The sequence below is a fragment of the Drosophila tropicalis genome, unplaced genomic scaffold (assembly GCF_018151085.1).
Source record: "Drosophila tropicalis isolate 14030-0801.00 unplaced genomic scaffold, ASM1815108v1 contig_859, whole genome shotgun sequence".
Lineage (NCBI taxonomy): Eukaryota > Metazoa > Arthropoda > Insecta > Diptera > Drosophilidae > Drosophila > Drosophila tropicalis.
This window is the reverse complement of record NW_027173353.1, coordinates 3,842,916-3,858,521: the sequence shown is the minus strand read 5'-3', so window position 1 is coordinate 3,858,521 and position 15,606 is coordinate 3,842,916. Positions and strand designations below refer to the sequence as shown.

The 15,606-nt window shown below is 35.8% G+C and overlaps 1 protein-coding gene across 3 annotated transcripts in view; it reads right to left on the bottom strand.

The window, feature by feature from the left end:
- The window catches only part of fru (fruitless), a 142,743-nt gene extending 131,334 nt beyond the window's left edge, over positions 1 to 11,409 (bottom strand). The window contains exon 1 of one of the 3 annotated variants that reach the window (XM_068298126.1): positions 10,747 to 11,409. The gene's annotated coding sequence lies outside the window, so the exon portion shown is untranslated. The remainder of the gene's footprint in view (positions 1 to 10,746) is intronic. The other 2 variants (XM_068298119.1, XM_068298125.1) reach the window with 2 other exon arrangements.
- Positions 11,410 to 15,606: the final 4,197 nt, after the last annotated feature.

Here is a 15,606-nt window from a genome sequence, read left to right as displayed (position 1 = left end):
ACAAATGTAGACGGAGAAAAAAAACGAAACGGAGACAAACAGACAATCTGTTGTATATGACGAACTAACTGACTATCTGACTGACTCACTGACTGAATGTTAGTAGTGTCTGCGGTGGAGGCGACGCCAAAGGAGTGGGAGACGGGTTTGGCACGTAACTTACGCCCGCCAGTAAAAGATGGGTTACCCTTGGCGCCGCATCGACGCCCCCAAACCGAGGGAAACAAATAGACAGGAGGCACACACACAGACATTCAGACAGACAGTGGCAACAACACTACTATGAAGTCCTTTTTTTTTTTTGGTTCTTCTTCTTTTTGTCTCCCTCTCCCTGTTGTGCAGTTGTTGCTTACTGCATCCTGGCCTCCTTGCACATAATCCCTTTTACACTCGACTCTAAAGTTAAAATTGCAAGTAAAGCTTTTATCACGTGTTTATGGGCACATACAGTGCAGTAAGTACATAGGTTGTTTCCAGTGGCCAGAACTTCGTTTTTGGCATAGAAAATAGCTGAAAATCGAATTCCTTTTTGCCCTCTGTGCTTTGAATAAGTGTGTGCGAGTGTGTGTGTGTGTTTGTTTGTGTATTCATGTGTGTGTGTGTGTGTATTACGAAATACCAATAAAACTTACTGCCAAAGCTGCTACTGAAACCTAAGGCTCGTTTTCACCAAATCAAACTTTATTGGCCGTCTACTCAAAGGTTTCTTTTTGAAGAACTTAATATAAGCATATAAATTTGGGATTTTGAATGAACTCATATAAATTATATTGTATTCAAAAGCATTGAAGCAAATAATAAAATGAGACTTTAACTTGTTCATCATCATTAATCATTTGTAGAATTGTATAATAATTCCTTCAAATACCAAGTTTATTGTAAGAGAAACTTATACAGAAGTTGCAATTAAAGATTCTAAATATATAATTTCAAGATTGCAATTAACTATTTTCAAATGTAACAAAAGGTTAGCTGAATAAGCCAAAAGTCAAATGGGTTATTATGATTCACTTTAGTCCAATTATGGAACTGTAAAATCTCGATTTGGCCATTGAATGCAATACAAACATTATGGCATTATTATAAAGACCTTTTTGTCTGGGTTATGAAAGGCAATTGGCATCACTGTCTCCGTTTTGGCTATAATCATCATGTTTGATCATCATAATGCGCTTTGTGACATTGTGTCAGCTTCAAGTGGCTTGGCTGCTCGGGTTGCTTTGGTTTGCTCGAGTCCCCAAAGCCGTGCATATTTTACACAATCTTTTTGGCCTTCTCTCTGCCAACTTCATGCCCCTCAACTTGTGGCACACACACACACACAGACACAAGCAAGCTACTTTTGGTTGAGATTTATCGTGCTGCCTGGGGTAAAGCGACGTAGAGAAAAAACGAAAAGGAGAAAGAACCCAATTTCGGCAATGCCTTTAAGAGTTGGGCATACTTTTGCAGACTTTTACGACAAACGTTCGTGTGTCTGGCATTCACTGGGTTCGTCATTGCATCAGTCAGTCATTCGTTCATTCATTTATTCCATTGGCTACTTTCGCTCATCATAAAGCGGGCAATTTGGCAAGTATCGATTCCTGTTTGATTGCCATCAATGTTTAGCAAATGAATTGAAAGTTATTTTGATTGCCTATACGTTGGTCGGTTTTGGTTTTCGGTGGATGTTGCACATTGCTTGGGCATTGAGCCAGTAAAATATGCATAAATTTTCTCATCTAAAATAATTGTATACGCATATGTGCGTACATACATGTATATGCTGTAAGGTTTTAGCATTTTAATGACATTGGCCAATCAAATTGGTCATATATTCCAACTAATTTTCATGTAAATTAATCTCTCTCTCTCACTCTCTTCTGCACTTACTTGGCAGCCAATAGACACAGTCAACAGGCTGGTTAAGCATTTGTCTTTTCACTGTCTATCAAAACTTACACATATCCGTGAGTCTGATCCGACAAACAACAAAGCCAACTTCATAGGTAATTGCAGGTGTGTTTGTCTGTGTGTGTGTGTGTGTGTGTGTGTAGCTAGTGAACCCCTTAAATACCTGACTTGTGTACCAGTTGTGCAGCTCAAAGTGCCCATGCCTCCGATTGCCTCTTCTACAAAAGGAAAATCCAAAAAAAAAAAGAAGACCAAAAAACGAAAAGCAACTAGATATCCAACGTAACAGGACTTTGGCTAAAAGGCATACCAAAGCATGGCATGGCCAACAGTCATGGCTAGCCTGTTCCACAAAACGTTATATGCAAATCGCATTTGGAATACATATTTAGGTAGCTGCTTGTCGTGCAGAACCAAATTACACTGAGAGAAAGTATAAGCAATGAAATTGAAGGTAAAGGGACCCATATCAAGGATGTATTTTTATAGTGTATAAAGCAGCTAGTAACAGTCCGGGGCATATTAGCATATGCCGCCGGCAGTGGCTTCTAGGCACGATTACACAAGCAAACGCACACGATAAATAGGATATGCGACTAAGGACAGTTGGAGTAAGAGGACCAGCAAACACCCACCCACCCAATCCGACTCCTTTAATCGTTGCCGGTCTTCGATGGTCTCTATTGGTCATATTAAAAGTAAAAAGCTAACATTTTTGCCTTTTGCTATTTATAAATGTTTGCTCACAAATACATTGCTATGGATCTCTTGTACAAAGGATAATTGCATTAAATTTTGTCTGATAAAAAATGCAACCTGCTTTTAGGCGCTACCAAATTCTTTGTATATATGTGCAAATTATGTGAATCCTTGCTCTTTTGCTCGTTTGAGTCTTGTTAATTGAAAAGTCATCGTTGCTTGGGCACAGCGAAAAAGATGTTTTTGGCCAATCGGAAAAATTTAATTGCAAATGACAAACACTTGACCGTAGGATATCCTTTCTTCTTGTTTGTTGTTGTTGTTGTTCTGTTTTTTGCAGCTCCATTCCTTGAGCCAATTTGCCAAAGCCAGCTAGCCAGCCATCGATGGCATTTAATTTCCGTGTTGGCACAAAAGTTTTTAACTGGCCCTCCTGGGGGCGTTTCATCAAAGTTCTAGTCAAAAACTTAACTCGACAAAGGTGAGCTCAGTCTCTGTTTTCTGTTTCTGTTTCTGGATTTCTCTTTCTCTCTGTTTCGTTGCTTCGTTCCTATCGCCTCCATTACTTGAAACTTTTACAAGGAGCAGCATGAAGAACAACAAATCATCAGGCTATGCTATATAAATAAATTCTGGCAAACAAAACCCCAACAACACGAAAGGAATCTTCCGGCCCCATGCCCAGAAACTCAAACCAAAAATGATGCAACACAGTAAATGAGCCAATTGGCGGAGTCTGGGTATTGACATCTACCCAGCAATCAGGCAACGTTACCCAGTTGTTGCAACTAGTCATGTTGTAGCTGCTGCTGCTGTTGCTGTTGCTGTTGCTACTGCTGCTGCTCCTGTTGTTGTTTTTGTTGCAATTTCAACAGACCCGCGCGCTGACAGTCGCGACTGTTTTGTGTATTTGCCATCTCACCCACCAGTCCCTACATCCTTACCAGTCCCAACATCCTGATTCAATGGCGACGATGGCAACTACGGTAACGGCGACATCGTCTGGCATTGCGGTTAATGAAAGCTGCGATTTTACTTTTGGCTGAAATTGGGTCGCCGTTCTCGTTTCTGTTTCTGTTTCACTGTCTGTGTCTGTTGTTGCAACACAGCACATTTTGCATTTACTTACTGGCTGCCATTTACTGCCGAGTTTTTCCGAGTTTTCCATACCTATATATTTCTGCCTTTTTTTTTGTTTTTCCGTATTTTTCTTTTCCGGTTGGCAGGCAACTTTAAAAATGGGTGTGGGTGACGGGGGGGGTGTTACTATGTCTGCATAGTTTGCCAATTTTCATGCCACTTACCCTATTTACATAGAGTATTTACAATATTCATAGTTCATTGTTAAGCAAATGAGAAGTCTAAATGCAAATTTTAAATTTATTTTCAAATATTACAAAAAGTAAATCGAAATAAAGTTCTTCACATTAATATTGGTAATTAATATTTGTCAGCATTTTATTTATGTGTTAGAAACTTGAAAAAAAAATACAAATATTTCATAAATTCTAATCTAAATCTAACTATAAATTGTCTATAACAAAATGGGCTTTTAACAAAGTGACATGGATTTATTTACATGGATTTATTGTTGGATTTTGAAGGCAGGCATAAACTATCAAAATTTGTTAAAAAATATCCTTTCAGAGATGCAAAACTTATCTTTTAGACGATATTTAGAAATATTTGAACATATCTTGCCACTTTTCTTTATTGGTTTTAAAGAAGTTAGAGAAAAATGTAATCCTTTTCCTTCCCCACAGCTAAGCATTAATTAATGTAATTATTTTTAGCCTTCGATGCCAGACAATCTTTTTGGAAAAAACTAGGATTCTTTTCTGCATTTTACATAATTATCGAATAAGAATTGATTGATCTATATGGTTTTTTATCAAGATATATTTCTTGATTCCTTAAAACTTGCAGCTTTTATTTTTGGCAACAAAGACATACAATTCATTAGCATACTTTAAGGCTTAACACTGATCCCACTGATATTTGTAGGAAAACTTGTGTCTTATATGATATCAAGAGAAAAACTTGGTATAGCAGTTTAATAAGGGGTTAAAACTTTTAATAAATCGTTTAAGTGTGGATTAGTAATCACCCAAGTAAAGTCGCACTAGCATAAATTACTTCTACATACAGATTTTATTCAACTAACCAAATGAATGTAGAAATACTTAAAAATTTTACTGTCAAATGGATTCTTTTATTACTAAATATGTAAGAATTTATGTAAGATATACTAAATTTTAGTATTGCATTAAATCAAAACCAATGCCAATTTATTTCCCTTTACTCTTTCATTCAGTCATTCGTTTAACAATGTCAACCTCAATTAAGATTACAATGGCTAACAAAAGAAAATTCATTTATCAAAAATGGGAAATCAACACTTACACCGATTTCTCAATAAAGCTCTTAAGACCCTGTCCAAATGATGTCTGACAGAGAGAGAGAGAGAGTATATCGGTAAAAATATATACATATATATCTTTAATGGCTAGTTGTATTTAGCTGCTGGAAGTTCAATTGTAAATGTAAGTCCCATAAATTGTAAGAGAACAGAACTTCATTGTCTTGTGGCTGGCTTTACTATGAGTATAAATTTTATGTTTTGCAGATTATTTCAAAGCATTGAAGTGGGGGGAAAAAAAGTGCCTTGGCCCTTGGCCACGGATAAATTTTTGGGCCATTTCTAAAGGGCTTTAGGAAGTCTTTCAATATGCACTTCTTCATTCCCTCTATGACCTTTTGTTTTTCACATCGTAATCCGCATTTTTGTTACTTGTAAAATGCGTTTTTAAGCTGGCGCCTGGCGCATTGTCGGCTGTCTGGGGGGAGAGGCTGACGTTAAGTTCACTGGCCACTCGAGCGATTGTCAAATGTAATAACGGAATCAGTGTCACTTTAGTAAGCGACGGACATTTCCCCTTAATATGCATATATATGTAAGTGGAAGTTTTGTGCTGCCAAGGACATAAATAAGCAAAACGCCCACACTTTGACACGGCAAATTACACACACAATTTAAGCAAGAATTCTGGCTTCTAGCTAAGGTACACACACACACACGCAGACACACTGGAGGTGTTGAGAATGTGTGTGTGTGTTTATAGTGGAATATTTTCACGCCTCAATAGAGCACATTTGTCTTGTGTGAACGGGTTGCGTTTTCAACGTTATCATTTTAAACAGGCACCAAAAAGGACAAACGACCACACACACAGACACACACACAGCTAACAAGGACGAGAGCCAGCAGTCAGCTTTAGCCAGTTGGCTGGAACAATCTTAAAGCGAAACATAAAATGCAAGCATGTGGACCAGCAACTGGACTGAATCCTAAAAAGTGGCTGCAATTTAAAGCCATGCCACAGGGACGACAAGCATACAACAACAACAACAACGACAACGTGCAGCTCGGGCCTAGAGCTTAAAAAAGGTTTAAATTGGATAAAGGTGGATTTTAAACAGTCTAGGTGTAAATGAAGCAAACACACATACGCACACAAAGAAGAAGGTTATTTACAGGGTTTTTGGGGAAACTTCACATAATCGACCATGGCCATGGCTCAGGCCACAATCAGTCAACGTAATAGTCTTTGAGGTTTTTCTATAATGTATAAAATGCCACAATATTACTTATGCGTTTGAGAGACATTGGCATTTTACATGCGAAAGATGTCTCAAAAACATACATGGGTCATTTCGAAAGTTATGCAGGACTTTGAAAAACAAACGGATTGCAAATATTTTGAATCCTTCTTGTAATGACTTCTTTGTCTTGACTTCTTTGTTTTGCACCATTAACCAGAAGTGAGTACTTAATTTTAATAGAAATCGTAGCTAAACCACTTGAAATCAAATCTTTGTTTAGATAGAAGATGAAGAAGAGGATATAAGAAGTTGCATATTGATCCTCTTAATGAAAGAAAACGAAATAGTTTTGACTTAAAACACTTTTCTTTAGCATTACTTAATGAATGTCCCTCGCAAATGGATTTTGCCATTGTTGATGCTCTTTTGGCTTTTTTGGCTTGTAATGAAATTAAATATTGATGTAGAAAAATGTCCATGTTGCATAACCACAGGCCTAATAAAAGTCCTTATGGACATTAGGTAATCGAAATTGTAGCCAAGTTCAAGCATTTTAAGCAATTTACAATTTTATCTCTCACTCTCTTCCTCTCCCTCTCTCTCTATTCGACTCTCCTATTCGCCCATTTGTAGGACATTTATCGTTCTCTTGTCTGTCTAAAACATTTTATTACTTTGAGCATTTTTGAGTATTTCGGCAAATACTTTTCATGCATTTTTAAATTGAAGCAATTATGAAGACATTTCTTGTCTTGCTTAATTGGCAGCTGGCAATGTTTCGTCCTTTCTAGCCTTTTGCTAACGGCATAGAAGGTTTTTCTTCTTTTTTTGTATATTGTAAAATTGAATTTGGTAGAGTTAAGCCATTTGTGGTTGGCTAGATAATTGTGAATAAAAATAAGAAACAAAACAAAAATGTATTTAAATGTAAGGAACAAAATCGAACATTAAAATTATTTGAGATGTATTTTATAGTGCATTAATTGAGTTAGCATATATTTATTTTTTAATAGGTAACTTGTTATATTTAGAATTAGAATTGAGGGAGTGAAAGTTTTAAAAGTAAATATTTTAGGATTCATTGCATTCATCTCGAGTAGAAGCCATAAGAAGTACTTGTAAAGGTTATAGAGGACGATTATAGCTTAAAGAATGGCAATGGCAAGTTTTTGTGTTTATATTGTTAACAATTTGTTAAACTAAATGTTTATATTTCCTCTCTCCACAATGGTCTAAATGTCGTTAATTATAATTAAAATATTTGGCCAGTCAGTGCATTTTATTTAATTTGTTAGAGCTGTTTATCTAATGTGCACTCCACAAATTACACCAACGTAACTCACTTATACCCACTTACACACACTCACACACACACACACTCGCAATAGACACATAAACAATCTGTTAATGACAAATGGAACGACAATCAAATGTAAAAACATAAAACCGAGTAAATGCTAGTGCATGAAAATGAAATTTGTAAAATTCACACCTAAAATACCAACCCCCCCGCCCTCACGCCCTTTGGTCAAATAAATGTAGTTAGTTATGGTTGTATAATTTGTACAATGTGTTGCCATCTATGTGACTATTGGTTATGTTATGTTTGTTTAATATTCTTGTCGTAAATAAATTATTAAATTACACTGATTTTACCGGAAATGTGTATAGCGACAGAGCAGAAATACATTGAGTTAGAAACCGAGCTTGGAGAAGAGAGAGATGGGTTAGAGAGGGGGATATACTATTGTATATTAAGTTGTTTTTAATGTGTGTTTTCTTCATTTGGTATTTCGTTGCTTGCTGTTGTTGTTGTTCTTTCATTTCGGGGGGTCTTGCTCATTTGACTGCCTGTTACAAGACTGCGGATGCAAACAGTGTCACAGGGCGTCACGTCATCAACATGCCAACGAAATCGAATTACTTCCGTATTTTATGACACTCCCTGACAGTTAGTCAGTGCCAGTGAAAACCAGTTCCTATATCTTTCCCTGTCGTCTGTGTATATATGCCCAATTCGAGCCGGCAACCGCAGCTATTGTCATCAGCTCCATCTCGTCACTCTTTCACTTGTGTGTCCTTGGGTCCTTGTTAACCCTTGTCTCACCCATCGTCTGCTAACTTGTTGGACTTTTGCAACGCTTTACCCCACAAACAGCAACAGCAGCAGTTTGGTTTACACACAATTTACAAAAACAGTGAAAAATTTCTATGCTCCTCCGAACACCGAATTCATTGATACTCTGGATATTTTATTATTTAAAAGTTAAACTAAACTGTATTAAAATATTCTTTAAACTTCACTTTAGAAACTCTATTAAAAATCCTTTTTTTTTGCTTGTTTCCCTTTCCTTAATTGAAAAGTTTTGAACATAATAATTATGGTCCCTTTTTTTTTTAGAGGGTATTATAAGACCGAAACCTCAACCACTTACAATGTCAGGCTGCACATATAGACAGGCTGACAGACTGACTGTCTGTCTGTCTATCTGCCAGTCTGCCTGGCTTGCAGGCTGAAAACTCAAGCCTCAGCCGTTGGGGAGGCTCAACTCTGTGTAGTGTGTAAATTGTCTTGTGTAAATATGCAAATTTTTTTTTTATTGTCCTTGTTGGTCCTTCGTCCTCTGTGCAACTCTGTGCAGTTATGCTCCATTCAGTTCAGTTCGGTTCGGTTGTTGCTGTTATTCTTTCTGGGGTGTTGCAATTCGTGTAAACAAACCAAGGCGTCGGATTAAAAAGTTTTGCATTGAAAAGAGTTGGGGAAGAGCTTGTAAAAATGTTTTGATTATTTAACTGTGAGTTACGATAAAACTAATTGCAATTACATGCACAGCTTTTCATTTTTCCATTCCCGATATTTTCTTTTTAAAAGTAAACTCAAATTGAGACATTACTAAATATATTTATTTAGTTTGCTTTCCATATTTGCATTTTAACCCTTGAAATTTTACTCTTGTAAGAATTGCTGCAAGGCAATATTGATTTTAAATACAAACTATACCCCAGAGAGCAATTGAGTCCATTTATATGTTACCTTTTTAGGTGTTTGCGTGTGTGTGTGTGTGTGCCTGGCTGGATATCTTTTGTAATTCAAAATTGTAAATAGCTTACAATAAATTAGTAAAAAAATAGAAAATAAAAAGATTGACTGAAATTTTAACACCCAGTAGAAATGGCAATAAAGATCCTGAATCTAACTACGCAAAGAAATGAAAACTGTAGCATACTTTTTTGGGGCCTTCTCATATAAAACATGTTCAATAATTTTAAGAATGAGATTGAAAACGAAGCAGAAATTGCAATGAAGAATCTAACAAACTTTTTCGTTACTTAAAGAAAAGTTTTTTTAATTGAGTCTTTATATAATTAATTAGATTTGTACTGTTAGTCGTGGCCAAGTAATTCTAAGTGCTCTTTGATAAATTTTAATAAATCTTTTATTAATGCTTAAAATTTTAATATCAAGAATTTATTTCAGCCGCTACTGGATCTCAGTGATGTCAATGTGTTAAACTTGAGACATCTCAAGAAAAAACTTTTAGGCTTGAAGTATTTTTGTCTTTAAGTATTACATTTATTAAAAAATTAACTAATAAAAATATTCAGACATATCAATAAAAAACTGTTGGGCTTTAACTATTTTTGTCTTTAAGTATTATTACTTATTAAAAAATTAACCAAAATAAATATTATACTTGGATTTTATATTTTTACTATTGGCTTTTCATCATTTTTCCATTGTTATACATATATTTTTCTTTTTTTTTTGTTTATTACTAAATTTTTTTATTATCCTCATTATTATTTCCTAATATTCTGTTTATACTTATAATTTTCAGACATTTTGGATTATCACCAGTTAATTATTAAACAAAAAGATTTATGGAATATTTTTAATAAAAAATACTCTTATTTTTTATATTATTTTTTTTTTAGCCTTCTTATTGTTCACTTAATTGTTTGTTTAATATTTTTAGACACTTTTAACTATGTGAAGTGTAAAACTATTTTTAAAAATTCTAAAAATATTTAAATGATTTTTTTTTTTTAACTTCAGTGAAAGGACAAACAAATTTTGAGAAAGAATTATTCATACCCAAAATAATATAACTTAAAGTTTTCAAAATCTTTATACGACTATTAACATTAAATAATTTAAGAATTTTAATACTTTTTATTGTAATCAAAATTGAATTGAATAACAATTTTTAATTAACTGACTAGCTAGAAATTTTCTTCAAAATTTGATAATTTAAATTTCGATACAAATTAAATAATATTTAATATTTATTTATCTAGTAATCTTTTAATTTTAAATGAATAAACCCCTTTTAATAAAGACCTGTTTTATTTTAAACAAAAATTAATTTCTGGCACACAATTCTAAAAAAAAAAAACCCCATAACCATATTTTTCCCCCATTTTGTATCACATTTGAATAAAAACCCATTGAAACTAATTCTCAAAAGTTGTGCCATATTACAAAAATAATAAAAATAAAATGACGCATTGTTTCTCATGTGTTTTTTTTTTTTTAATGAAACTCACCTGCTTTTGCTTTTACTTTTACTGCACTGTGTAACGTTGCGGCAACTTGTTGACTTTAATCAAAATGAACTCTCGAGCGCTGCAGAGGCAGGAGAATGCACCGCAACAAGAAGTTAATATGAATTAGTTTTGCCGTTTCTTGATAAGTATCTTAATATTGTTCACAGAAGCACCAGCATATGAGCGGAACAAAAAAAAATATGAAAAAAAATATTAAACAAAAAGTGATACGAAATGTTTTCTTTTCACTCACAAACGCGAAACACACTTGAAGGAAATTTCAAAATTTTTTCATTAGACTTTTATGTATGTAAGCCAATTGGATTGGATGTATGTATAGAGCACCGTGGGTAAATTAAAACGATTTGTAATCAATTATCAATCTCTCAAGGGCTCCTTGGGCCCTTCTTAGCAGAATCTTAGCATTTATGTAATGTCTGCTGTAAAGTTTACAGAACGCCAACTTAATCTTGCCGGCTAAAATGTCAGCTGAGCTGGGATGAGCCAAGTGCATTGGTTTCCCTTCTTTGCTCTGATTCTCTGGCTCTTGCTTAATTAAGGATGTGTTCTTCTACAAGTCTTGTTTTTTTGTTTTTGTTGCACTGCACAGCACAAGTTCTTTAATAGTTGGCTGCTGACTGACTGACTGACTGTGTAAATGACTGTCGGGTGGGCTGGCTTGGACTGACTGTCTGAAGGGAACTGCAGTGCGTCCTTACTGAAGGAGCAGCCGCGTACAACTGACTGCTGGTAAATGTGCAAACTGCGATTGTTGCAATGACGCTACCACCAGGACAAGAAAGCGCAGCGCCCACAAGAGCAGCAGCAGCAGCGACAGCGACAGCGAAAGCAGCAGCAGCAACATACAGCACATAGGTTTTTGTATATATAAGCATCTACGTATGTATGTTTGTAGGTAGGTAGCAGATAGGTATGTGGCATGTGTATAATGAACAAGCACACGAAGTCGGTCGAAAGGCGAAGGGTTATGTAGCTGTAGTCATAGTTGTAGTTGCAAGGCGCAGGACATGGTCGCACAGTCACTCGTGTTGCAACCCACACAGAACGACCCGACACAGACCAGAACTTCGGCCCACATTCTGCACTCTGCTGGTTCAGAGTCAGTTTCGTCTCGGCTCGTGTCGTCTCAGTGGCAATTCCATTTCCTATACTGCATCTGCATCTCCACCGCCGCCCCCCCTTTCCCATGGTGCCATAGCCCCAGTTAACATTGGCTACATGCAAGATACTTTACAGTTGCAGCTTACACTGGCAGCGACTGCGGCCGAGGCGGAAGCAGAGCTCTCTCACTGTTAGCCAGAAACAGCTGTTCATCTATGCCGGCTCTTATCACTTGACCATTAACAGTGCTCTGTTCGCGTCAGCTGCAATGTTATTTCCGGTTCGTTTGTTATGTAAAAAAAAAAAAACACAAAAGTACAAGGACATTTTTCTATATACATATACATGTAAAAAACTGCATGTGTGTGTGTGTGTGTGCGTGTTTAGGGTGTGCGTGCCAAGTGTTAAGCAAACAAGCTCAAGTTAGAGAAATATGTACATTGGAGACCAAAGAAAAATGCATTTAATTCAAGAGCAAGAGAACGATTGGGAGAGAGACAACAATAAGATACCCAAGGGAAAATCATTTGTATGAAAATCACAGCTTAATGAAATTCAAATGCAAATTGCCCCCCCTGGGCAAATACCAGTTAATGCCAATTGCCAATGAATTGATTATAAATTAAAAAGCAATATAATGCAAATTGCCAATTTCAAGGAGATTAATTGTATAACATGCATTGTCCTGCATTGTCCAAATTTCATCAAATCACATCCTGCTGCCGAGCTAAGCTGATGCTTAAACTGTATCTATAATTAGAATCTAAGTAATCTAAACACTCGGGCAATGTGGCAATCGCAATGGAAAATTTTCCATCATCATTTCGGTTGCTTGTTGCCAACGGCCTGATGTTAACATTTTGCTGTTAGCCATCAACTGTTAACCAAATGGCACGTGTTTCTCTCACACGCACACAAAGACATATCAATTTTTTGATTCTGTTTTGATTAATAGCTTCGTTGCAGGCTTATCACAAGAACACACACATACAAACACTCACACACACAGAACTCACGAAATAAACAGGAAATGCAACAATGTCACGTGGACCGGCATTTTGACTCTCTCTCTCTCTCTTACTCTCTCTGCTGGCTCTCCGACATCCTCTCTCGACTACTGTAAACGATTCTGTCACCATTTGCGCTGTTTACAGAACAAACTCGGCCACAGTTAACTTTTTGGCGCCCTGCAGTATGCCAGAAAAGTGCGTGCCACCTTGCCATCGAACATGTTGCATGTAGTCATCCTGCTCTTACATTACCCCGCCCAGGACTACAACAACAATAGGTCTAAAAAAACATACAAGGATTCAGGAAAAACAAAAAAAATTGCAAAACAAAAATAACAACAAGTAAAACAAGAAAACAAAACTATTACATAAGTCGGTGCTCCACCTACCAAAAATTCGGGAGGTTTTTATGTATTTGTATGTGGGTTTGTGTATGTGTGTGTATTAGATCAGCATTCGGTTCCTAAACTAACGAATGAAAATGGCGAATTATTCGCATGCTCGTTTTAATTGCTAGGCATAGAAATGAAACACTATAGCATACTTTTTTGGGTCCGAACGAATCAAAATGCCTGTTCATAAAAATAATGTATAATAATTTGTAATAAACAATTATATAAATGAGTAAGCAAAAACTGTAAGTGTATTTAATCTACACCTAGCTTAAAGAATTTATTACAATTTAGTAATATTTTTAATTTTGATAGAATAAATAAGAAAATCTTTCCTTTACTTTGCTTAATCTTAATTTAAAATATAAATTTCATAACTGACTTCAAAGAATCTCATAACTTTTAGGCAATGTTGGAGATATTTGAATTATATTTTAAGTTTATCTAACTTTCTGTGAAAAATATTTATATTGTTGTTCAAATCGTCTTGTTCTTTTGTCTTGTCTTGTGTTTCAAATGGACGAATACTCTTCCAATTTCTACACATATCCTTTGAGAGTTTTTTTAGCCATAATCAATTTGTTATTGATTTTTAATAAATAAAATGTCAATTTCCATTAAACTTTTGCTTGAAAATATCTTTGTTTAAATTCGTGTTTAGTGCTAAAGAAACTTATTTTTTTTATATTTACAACAAAGTTAAATTGTTGTTAAGCTTTATGGTTAAAATATTTGAAAAATGTACGAGTTTTAAATGATGCTGAAGCGCTCAGTATAAATCGAATTGTTAAACTCCTCCTCTTGCAACATGTTCGCCGTAAATTTCCCCTATACGAAGGGGCTCCCTACAGATTTTGCCATTTACTCCGCTACCTTTTGGCCATTGCCAGGCCATGTCATGCCATGCCATTGATTCTTGTTGCTAGTACATGTCACCTACATACACACACACACACACACACAGAGACAGAGAGCGAGACTAAGTGCGTACGCCATTTACATAGGCTCCAACCAACCAACCAACGACGTTCAACCATATCGCCTACATACAAACATTCGCGCAAAGGGAGCAGAGTGGGGTAAACTGGCGGCATGGGTACTGTTCGACATTTTCATTCGTCGGCCACTTGGAGGACCCCGCATCCTCCTCTTTCTCCCTGCCCGGGCCCCTCCGCACAACCTCTGTAGTCCTTTCGGCCCCGTAAAGCACATACAATGTTGCTCGTGCCGTCCTCGTGAGCGGGCTTCGTAAGCGTGACGACGACTCAACACGAATGCGTAAAGTTTACAAAAAACTAAAAAAAAACAGAAACCAACAAATAAAATTGCAACAAAATGCATTTAAATCTCCTCTACTCTTCTTGGTCTATGCTCTTTTTTTGCGTTTGTGGTTATCCGTTTTATATTTGTTCTTCGTTTTTTCCGTTCTTTTGTTGTAGTCGTTTTGATTTCCATAAATTTTAATCTTAATTAAATGTTATTTTAATAACAAATTTTAAATTGCAAATTGTCGTCCACCGGACGACACAGGACAGACAAACATTTTGCAGTAAATTTAGCCAAGTTTTCATCTGGCAACCAACATGCATTAGTGAATTTTGCAATTCCCAAAACTGCAGAAACTAATTTGGCTGAAATGTTTTTGCTTACAAATGGGCCCAAAAGACGTTGCTGTTGTTCCGCTTTTTAGCTTTTCATCATTCTCATCATCAGTGGATAAAACAATTCAACAAACTTGGCATTTCAGTTAGCAAAATCTAACTCACTAACCCAACTTGCATAGAGGTTTCACTTTACAGCTCCAAAAGGCAGCTGAAATTTCTACGATATTCTTCCTTGCATTTCCATTACAGCTGGCGACAGGCAAATGAGTCGCTTGTCGATGGATATGTGTGTGTACGTGTGTGTGTTTGTGTGTATGTTTTTCTTCTTGATGAAAATGCCAAATGGTTTGTGTCTCTTTATGGGAATTGTTGTTTGTTGTTCCGGGTTCTAGTTTTTGAAGCTTCACCATCATGCTTAGCCAGCAGATAAGCAGCATTAGCCTTAGAGTGAAAAATGCCAAGACAAGAATTTGAATTTGCCCTAACACAAGAATATATACATATATATAAATCATTTAATTTTGTGCCATCTGCAAGCAAAGTGAACATTTCCAAAGGTAAGATGTTTAAGTTTAAATTAATTTTCAAAACTAAACAAATTAAAGTAACAGAAAAGAATTGGTGATCATTGGAAACATAAAGAAAGGAAAAGGACCAAAAAGATAACCAAAAATCTTATTCATATTGGACTTAAAAGTGGTCACGTTTCAGTTGATAGCATTTATGGTTCAT